Source organism: Camelus bactrianus, chromosome 13, assembly GCF_048773025.1.
Source record: "Camelus bactrianus isolate YW-2024 breed Bactrian camel chromosome 13, ASM4877302v1, whole genome shotgun sequence".
Lineage (NCBI taxonomy): Eukaryota > Metazoa > Chordata > Mammalia > Artiodactyla > Camelidae > Camelus > Camelus bactrianus.
Window position 1 is genome coordinate 77360100 of NC_133551.1, and position 9846 is coordinate 77369945.

At 59.1% G+C, this 9846-nt stretch overlaps 1 long non-coding RNA gene across 6 annotated transcripts; it reads left to right on the forward strand.

The window, feature by feature from the left end:
- The first annotated feature begins 926 nt into the window (after positions 1–926).
- LOC123617566 (uncharacterized) lies at positions 927–9144 on the forward strand. 6 transcript variants are annotated; one of them, XR_012511493.1, is made up of 4 exons: positions 927–2632; positions 3532–7207; positions 7317–7482; positions 7915–9144. It is a non-coding gene; the product is annotated as an uncharacterized LOC123617566 (long non-coding RNA). The 6 variants fall into 6 exon arrangements; XR_012511490.1 differs by having other exon boundaries at positions 3532–3604; positions 6618–7482; XR_012511489.1 differs by having other exon boundaries at positions 927–1261; positions 1535–2632; positions 3532–7482.
- The last annotated feature ends 702 nt before the right edge of the window (positions 9145–9846 follow it).

Genomic DNA, 9846 nt, shown 5'->3' on the forward strand with positions numbered 1-9846 from the left:
AACGTTGCCACCTGCAGAAACCTGGCGGGTCCATGTCGTCCCAGCCCCGAGGAGCTGGCGGGCTGCGCGGCTCCGGGCGGCGTGTCTGCCATCCGTCTGGAGATCTCGCCTCTGCAAGGCGAGTGGGGAGGTAAGGGCACACCATTTGTCAGGAGCGTGGATGTGACACGATTACGGCCGGGGAGACCTGGAGTGGCAGTGAGAAGGGGGAGGGCGCGGAGTCTGTCCGCGTGACAGCGCCAGGCCGGTTGTTCTCTTCCACAAGGGAACATAGTGACAGAATGAGTCTGGGTTTCATCTTAAGCGTAAACTTTCAAGCAGTTTCTAGGCTCGGGAACTGTAGCCAAGTGAGTGGCTCTTCCGGGGAAGTAAGTAGAGAGCGGAGGTGGGCGCAGCCCGGGCCTGCGGGGCATTTTCAAGTAGGGCAGTGGCGCTTCCCGCGTGGTAAGCCCGCCTTCATCCGCAGGCACCACTGGGATGCACGTCGCGGGGTGGGGCGGGGAGCGCCTGGAGGCGGCTGGGAGGGGCCGGAGCCCGAGGGAGCCTCGGGTTCAAAGGCTAGTTTGTCCGGGGAATGGCAGGACAGCAGCATCTCAGGGACTCGGGGGCCCAGGGGCCCAGGTTCTGCAGACATGCGCGGGGTCGGGGGAGGAGCGGGGTGCAAAGGGCGTCCCAGGAGCAGACACTGAGGCACGAAGGGGCGCCCGGGCGTTTGCAGGGCCGAGCTCTGGGCGGCTGAGACTGGAGAGGCCAGACTAAGGGAGTGGGGACTGCGTGGGTTGGGCGGGGCCACAAGAGGGCAGAGCTATGAGGGGTGGGGCTGGTGGGCGGGGCTACGTGGGCAGGGGTTTGGGCGGGGTCTGCAGGGGTGGGGCTTACAGGCGGGTCGTGCAGGATCGTGTCATCAAGCTACTGGCTCGGGCTAGTTCCTGCTATCAGTGGGGTCACCGAAGGGAGTTAAGCAGGGACGTGAGGCAGTACAGTGTGCACTGCGGAAAGCTCCCTGTGGCTTCAGCGTGAAGAAGAGAAGGGAGGCCTGGGGGAGCCAGCAGATTACTGGGACAGCACAGACGAGGTGCGGGGGTGCTGAGTGAGGACGCGGCATGGGGGTGAAGAGAAGTGAACGCATCTGGAAGCTACTGGAGACGCAGAACCCCCAGTGTTGGGCAGAGGGAGGCTGAATCCAGAAGGCCCCAAAGTGAACCTTAAGCCCTGAAAGGATGGGCGGTTCCCCGAGCTGGACGACCCTGGGGAGGCGCAGGTGAGCAGAAAAAGAACCTGTGCAGCGTGGACAGGTCACCTCCGAGGTCCCTGGGGACCCCCACGTAGAAACGGCTGGCGGGGAGGTACATGACTTCCACGTGGCAGCGGCTGGCATAGAAGGCCACAGGCACGAGGAAGCTCCCGTGGGAGGAGGGGGGACGGTTTGGGTTGAAATCTTTGTGACAGGAGCATCACCATTTTGTGATGTTTCAAACAGCGGACAGATAGAGGCAGAGCTCAAATTCTCTGACCCTGGTGTCACCCTTCTTAGAAGCACCAGAAAGAGCCAGGGGCGAGAAGAGACAGATGCTGGGAGGTGCGGAGAAGGCAAGAGACGGCAGACGAGGCTGCCAGGAGCCAGAGGCCGTCAGGACCCTGAAAGCCATTTATTTCCCTGCAGAAGCTAGTGACAGCCTTTTATGTTTGCCGTTCTCTGTGGAAATTTCAGAGCCTGTCTGCACACCCCACGCACCCACACCCTCTGCCTGTCTGAGGGTGACGGGGGAAAGAGTGAAAATGGAAAGGAAGGCCACACTTTTGTGCCTCCCTTTCTCCAAGAACAGTATGGGGGCGCCTTGTTCCGTGACCCAGCAGCCCCCACCCGCCCAGTCCCACCTGCAGCTCCTCCAGGCACAAACCCTGGCGCCGGGGGAACCCCTTCGATTTCATTTGCTTTTATGTGTGAAGTTTGCACACATCTTTGCAGTTTAGCACCTGGGCACAGAGCAGGAAGCCAGATAGGACCCCCAGGAAGGGGTAAGCCCACAACCCACCCAGGTGTCTGCGATTCCAGGCCAGTCCCGTGAGTTCAGGGGCTGCATCTCCAGGGTCCCCTGATGCCTTGAGAGGGGGTGACATTTTCAGCCTTAAAGCTCATAATGTTTTTCCAAAATGGGGAGGAAAATACAGAGTCCAAGCCTGAGTTCATTTGCCCTGTTAGTAGTGGGGCAGCAGGACTGGGGCGGGGGCAGTGCCCGGAGCCTGGCGGAGGGCAGCACCTGGGAGCGGACCTAATGCGGAGGCCTCGAGCCAAGGCCCCACCTCCTCTGTGATTCCCTCCGGCTCCATGCGCACCCAGTGTGACCCCCGACACTGGACAGAAAACGAAAGGTCAGCTGCCCTCCTGTCACACTCCAGACGGCGGGTCAGCCAGCTTCTGCCTGGATGCTACGATGACAGAGTCCTCACCCCCAAAAGCAGGTGCTCGTTGGCAGTGGTTCTGAGCTAGAGAATGCGTCCTATGATGGACTGGAGAGATGACGAAACCTGCTTGCTGTCTGTACCAAGTACGGGGAATGTTGTTAACTTCGTGGTCCACTTGACTAGACCATGGTGCCCAGTTTTGGTCAAACACCAGCCTGCTGTGAAGGTATTTTTTGTGTGAAATTAACGTTTAAATCTGTAGACTTTGAGTAAAACAGGTCACACTCCAAATGGGGGTGGGTCTCACCCCATCCGTTGAAAACTAAGGTTTTCCCCAAAGAAAGAGGAGTTCCACCTCCAGACTGCAGATTTCAGACTCAAGACCGCAGCATCAGCTCTTCCCTGGGTCCCCGGCCTGCTGCCCTGCCCTGAGAACCCCCCACGCTTGTGAGAGCCGCTTCCTGATAAAAAGTCTCTCTCTGTCTCTCTGTCTCTGTCTCCCTCTGTCTCTCTATATAGATACAGATATACATGTACATATACATAAAAACATACATATACACACATACACATGTACATAAACAGTGTACATAAATATACACATGTACACACATGTATGTGTACACATACACACAATGTACATAAATATATACATGTACATATGTGTGTACACATATATATGCACACACATATACATAAACACTATATACACATGTACACACATGTACTGTACACATATGTACAGACATATACACATGCCTTGCACATATGCATATATGCATACACATGCATAAACATATACGTATTTATATACACATACATACACATATACATGCATATACACACCCTCATATGTGTATATACATAACATGCATATACACATACATACATATACACAAACACATGCATGCATATACATACATGTGTACACACAAACACATACACATACATGTACACACTTATCTCCCATTGGTTCGGTTTCCCTGGCGAAGGCTCACGACATGGGGGCCTTCCTCTCTAGGGTGAGAAATGGGGACATGGATTTGCTCTCCGGTTATCAGGGGGACCCTTGTCCCTGGTCCCCTAACTGTCCCCTCAGAGGCACCTATGGTCACTGCCCCACAGAACTTAAACCCGGCTGGATCCGAGAACCAAAAGCAGCCTTGGGAGTGTCACGTGCTGAGACCATCTGGACGATGTAAGTGACTGGACCCCTTTAAGGCCTCTCCATAACCTTTTTAAAAGTCTGGTAGGTAGTCGGTGGGGGACGCAGATCTCATCTCTCCATGCCCAGGGCAAGCCTCATAGGTTCTCCACTCACTACACCTGCCACCTGCCACCTGCCACCTGCCAGTCTGGCACGTCAGCCTCTTTCCCCCGTCTCTCCCCGCCCTCCGGGTACAGGGCTGGTTTCCAAACCAACAGAAGGAGTCGGAGGACTGGAGACTCTCTGCTGACTTTTTGGTGGTGTGAGGCACAGGGTCGGGGAGGTTATAGAATTCCGGCTGCCTTGACTCAGGCATGGCTACAGACTAGGGGAGCAATGGTTGGTCTCCCGGCTTCCCAGCCCAGACCCCACATCTAGCTTCGGGCAGAGCAGTGCTCCACGGCCCCAAGACAGGGAGCCCTGGGCTGGAGGACACGTGGACGGGACAGGGCATCCTGGGCTGGAGGACACGTCGACGGGACAGGGCATCCATTGCAGCCTGGAGAAGGGGACAGCTCTCCTCCCTGGCCCCCGAGCAGGACGGCGCCACAGCCCCTCCCTTCTGCTCCTTCTTGTCCAACCCCAGACCCCCCAGGAAGACCGCAGGGCTGCTGGTCATTGGGCCCCAAATAGTAATAAAAAGACAAGGTAGTTTTCGGACAAATAAATATGGAACCTGCCAGAGCTCACCTTCGCTGTCTGACACCCAGCCCCAGAGGAGAACACTCTTCCTCAAATGACAGCAGGAGGCACGCCTCCCGAGCCGGGCACTGCAGGGGGAGCAGGGGGAGAGGGAGGGAGGCAGACGGGTGCTGGGCCCCCCAGCACTGTCCCCCAGGGCCCCTGGGTCGGGAGAGAGGGCGCCACTGCAGCCCGGGTCATCAGCGGTGTTCTCTGGAGGCGCTCATGTCCCTGCAGGGAGCACAAGTGTCGTGCAAGCCACGTCACCAGCACCTTCACAGTGAAGCTTAAAACTCCTCCACCCGCCGTGGTGGTGGCGCTGAGCGGGCCTGAGACAAGCCAGTTAAGGGCGGGCTCCGGAGAGCCGCACTGTCCGAGGTCCCCCTCCCTCCCCACTCAGAGGAGGTGGGAGAGGCCGCTGCCCTGGGCACCCTGTTGGAAAGGGGTCACTCTGGATGGTGGCAGTCCTGGCTCTCACCTCTCTTGTCCCAGGTGTCCAAGCTCAGGGGGGAAAGAGGGAGGAGGCCTCTGCTGCACTTCGAGCCTCTAAGACATAGGTCATGGCCATGTGTGTCGAATTGTGGCCCCCAAAACATATACTGAAGGCCCAGCCCAGTCCCCAGACTGGGACCTTATTTGCAAACAGGCTCTTTACAGAGGTGATCAAATTAAAATGGGGTCATGAGGCTGGACCTCGATGCAGTAGGCCTGATGTGCTTGTAAATACGGGGCATTTGGGCAAAGAGACACACACATGGACAGAAGATGGCCTGAAGGCTCGGGGAGAATGCGGCCGCCCAAGGGAGACCCAGGACTGTGGGCCACGGCCGGCAGCAGCTGGAACAAGGTGAGGAGGGGCCTCCCCGAGCCTCCCCAGGGGACAAGGTCCTGCGACCCCTTGATTTCAGACCCCTGGCCTCCAATGCGATGAGAGAATAAACTGCTGCTTCCAGCCACTCAACTTGGGGCACTTTTCCATGGCAGCCCTGGGAAAGGAACGCCGGCCAGTAACGCCAAGGGGTTCATCCTTGGTGCTCTGGCGGCGAGGTCCCCCAGGGCACAGAATGTCCACTTCAGCACTCATTCCCCTTCTCCTCGCTCCTGGCTGCGGCCCGAGCCGCCCCCTCTCCCCGAGCCGTGGAGATGGAGGCCGGCATTCAGAGGGGAAACGTCCCTCTGAAAATGTGTTAACAGGGGTGGTGCAGCCTCCCCTGAAACATCCCTCCCTGCCCACACCTGGTTCCGGGGCCCCACACAGCCAGGCATGGAGCCCCCTTCTCTCCAGCTCCTGGGGCCAAGACCAGGGACCCCGTCTGTGGGCCCCTCCCACAGTAACACAGGCTGAACTTGTCTTAAAGTAAATGAAAAAAGGAGACAGAAAAGAAGGACGGAGGTGAGGAAGGAGCCTGAGACTGGCCCTCACGCCCTCCTGCAAGACACATCAGCGTCCGGCTCCTGGATGCCCCACGTGCGCGCTTCAGGCGTGAACTCGATTCCCCGCCGTTCCCTCCCAGACGCCAAGGAACACTGCTGCCCATTGTGGTGGCCTGAGCTCGCTTGCAGTGCCCATGAAAGGGCCTCCTCGGGGCTGGTTCTTCCGGGTCCCTGGCAGCAGCCCCCGGCCACCAGGTGGTTTGCGAGGTCTTTGCCAAGAGCAGTGGCCCCGGCCCCAGGCGTGCTCGGCAGCCGCTGCTGAGGGAGACCCTTTAAGTAAGAAGCAAGCGCCTGGGCACCTCCGTGGTCACATCCCCTTCCCTCCCGCTGTGGCTCCCTCTGTACCTTTCCAGGAGCGTCGTGATGGCACAGGCGGTCCAGATGCTCCGGGACCATCTCCCACCTCAGGGTCCTTACTTAGCCCCACTTGCACAGTCCCTTCACCATATAAGGCCACACGCTCACAGGCGCCCAGGGCTAGGATGGGGACATCTTCAGGGCCATGGTTCTGCCGACCACAGGACCGAAGGAGGTCACCTGTGGGGAGAGGGCGGTCAGAGAAGAGAGCTGAGGCCTGGGGGTACAGGTGAGCTGAGGGGAGGGGCCCGCCTAGGAGGTGAGGAGCCAGGGAGGGGCTGCCTTAGGAGGGCCTGTCCTGGGGGTGCACCTGGAGGGCTTCAACAACGGGGTCCGCACAGCATCAGCTGAGATGCAGACAAGACATGTCCCTGCTGGCCTGGTGACGACCTACTAGAGTCTTGGTGGAGGGGAGGGGACGGCAGCAGGTGCATTCCCCTCCTTGGAGAAGCATTGCTGTGGGGGCACCTTGAGATGGGCAGAAGCTAGAGAGGCCTAGGTGTTAATTAGAGACTGTGATCAATTGTCCCAGGACCAAGACCACCCTCTGGCTTCTGGGCTTCATGAAAAGACCCCAACAGCCCATGGCGTCCCCTCACCCCTGGGCCAGAGTCCACAGAGATGAGCCACCTCTCAGGAGGAAGGGGGACCAGTGAGCAGACATGGGACCATGGCCACATCCGGCCCGGTCGGGGCCAGGGAGCCATTCCCCCAGCCCTGCCCCCACTCAGAGGCCAGGATGCTGGGCCACCTCAGTGGACCTATTGCCACAGGGGCTGAGACCCCTGGGGTCTTGTCTGGGTGCCACTCTGGCCTTCATGGCCCAGGGGAGGCTCCCGCTGCTGCTCCAGTTCCCAAAACCGTGCTCCCCAGCGGCAGCCCCAGGGCCCCAGGGGCACGCGGGCCTGCGCTTCTGAATTAGCAGTCGGAGACCCACCCCCGGAAAGCCCTGCGCAGTCCCTCTGGACCCCAGCACATCCAAGATGCACACACCCAGCCCTCACGGCACACGGGTTCCGGAGGCCGGCAGGCGATCCATTACAGCTAACACCAGAGAAACTGTTCAACGTGTGGAGAGTGAGCTGCGGCCCAGGCGGCGGAGTCCGAATATCTTAACTAGCGGTACTTGGTCACGGAAAACGGGGGCTGTGGGACCAGCACGGCATCCGCGGCGACTTCGCGTCACCTGAGTCCTCAGTTTGTGGGTGCAAAGGTTGCGTTTGCGTGTCAGGTTTCACCTGTGACTGCAGGTCAGATATTTGCATCAAATGACAGCCTGGGTGACAACAGGCAGCGTCCACAGTGCCTGCACCACGGCTTTTCCCAAACGCCGCGGCCAGGCTCGAGGCAGCGCCTGCTGGGAGACCCGACCTCGGTCATAAAGGAGAATCCTTCAGGTGAGAGTGTCCCTTCTAGAACTAAGGTAAAATGGCTTAATTCAGCATTTTCTCCTGAACAGAGGAGGTTCTGCTTGTTTGTTTGTTTGTTTATTTTCCTGTTGTGCCAAAGCTGGGAAGGTGGGATCCTGGCACCTTTGACACAGAAAGGAAATGCTGGTCCCTGACCTCGGAGCCTGGGGCCACGGGCCATCTGGTCCCCCCTTCTCCGGCCCCCAGAGCGGCTTCTGCCCAGGGCTCTTTGGTCAGCATTTCTGGGGACAATGGCACCTTTCCTGTCCTGGGCACTTGGCCAGGCTGTCAGGTGCTCCAACCCCCTTCAGAGACCCCAGCCGCATCTGTGGGTGGCGGAGGCGGAAGGCGAGGGTGCAGAACCGGCCGGGAGGGAGACTAACGCTCACCAGCATCTTATCGGCGAACCCACCCACACAGGGGCCAGACCTCCTCATCGCCGGCGTGTTCCTGCTCTCAGCTGGGTGAACTACAGTTTCCAAGCCCGGTGGAGCCCCCGTGAACACTTAGCTGTGGTTTCCGTTTCCCCATGTGCTCAGGGAAGCCACCTGCCTTGACTGAGGAAGCCCTGACCCACCTGGCTTGCCCTGGATCTTGGCCCCACCTTGGGCTCGCCATGTCCGCCGGCACCAGCAGACCCACGGCCCCTCGGCACAGCCAACCTGCGGCCTGGACACCCCACGCCAGCGACACTTCAGACTTGGAGTAGAAAATCCCCCACCTTCTAACGAGGTGGAGGCGGGGCGAGGCGCCAGGCCGTGTAGAGGCCTTTACGGTGGGAACCGGGGGGATGTTCAGGCAAGATCTATTCACCTTGGGTTTTAGAGGAAGGAATCCAGGCCCTAAAGAGTCAAGGAGCGTGCCCGCAGGCGTCTTCTGGGTGATGACTTGCACAGCAGCACAGATGCGCTAAGTAGCCCCCCCCCCCCATGCGCGCGCTTTCCAAAGGGTCCTGGTGCGCTGTGCGAATCTCACTTTCCATTTCACGGAGAAGCCCCAGCACTGCCCACTGGGGAGTAGCAGTGGTCACCTCCTGGGCAGGGATCTCACATCTGCAGGGCACCAGGTCCCCGCTGGGCCCAACCCCCACCCCGGGCACCCCGCAGGGGCTGGCCAGCCCCTGCACAGCTGTCCTCTGAGCTGCCTGTCCTGGTGCCGGCACAGGGAGTCTCTGGGGCTTGGGAAGAAAAGCAAGGAGATCAGAGAGCACTCACTCCCTGGTCGGAGCCAGAAGCTGGAGGGCCAAGGGGAGAGCTGCTCGCTGGCCGCCACCCCCTCAACCCCTGGCCCTGAGAGAGGGGGATGGAGGGGAAGCTCAGAGCATCCCTGAAGCCCTCCCGGGCTCATCACTGCCCATCATAGAGAGAAGCCAGCTTCTCCCTAAGGACAGTGGGAATCAGAGTCCGGGTGTGGGGGGAGAAGTCAGGGTCCGGGGGTGGGGGAAGAATTTGCCGAGAAGAGCATTTTCCACTCATCACAGAATCCCACCAGGGCCCTGACAGTGAGGGTTGGAGGCGGGACTGGGGCTCCTCCCCTCCTGTCCTCCGCTTTGTGGGCTCAGGTCTCAGCCTCCCCTCTGCTCCCTGGACACTGCCGCACGCAGGGCTTCACCTCTCTCTGTGGGGAGCGCAATCATCGCTTAAAATAAAAAAAGGGAATTTAAAATAAAACACCTGCCGTCATGCCTGCTCGGACTTTATGGGACACAAACGGCGCAGAAGCACACCTGCAGTCTCGCTTCCCCGAGCCCTACAGGTCTCTGAGTCAGGGTCAAGCCATCAGCCTTTTGCGAGACACTCAACACGTCCATGCCCGTGTGAGCAGACAGCAGGCGTGAGCCCCGGCCCCCAGCCCGGGCTCTCCCGCGGCTCGGCCTTGTGTGTGGCTGTCTGGGAAGACACCCACATGGCAACGCTGACACACGTGCGTCTGCACAGAGACACACACTTCACACACGTGCACACGGGCACTGCACAGACACGGCTACACCCGCATTTCACACACACGCACGTGCACACCCGTGTTCTGATCCCTCCGACGGCGACCTCCTGTCGCTGCCAGGCTGGAATATTTCATGAAAAGCAAACAAATTGCATCTCCTTGATTACATTTCCTGATTCCTTAGAAAGCAAAATTGTCGTAATTGGTTTACATTAAGCATCGTGCTATTGGAGGGAGGGGAATCAAATAGAACACCGTTAGAGCTGATTCGTAGGCAAACACAGTTAAATGAAGGCAGCAGACGTGTGGAGAGGCCTCTGAACAACGTCTTTGCAGGCAAATTGCCGTTTACGTAACTGGCGACAGTGGAAAGCTATTCCCGGACGGCGCTGGGAGGCTCCTGGGCCCGGG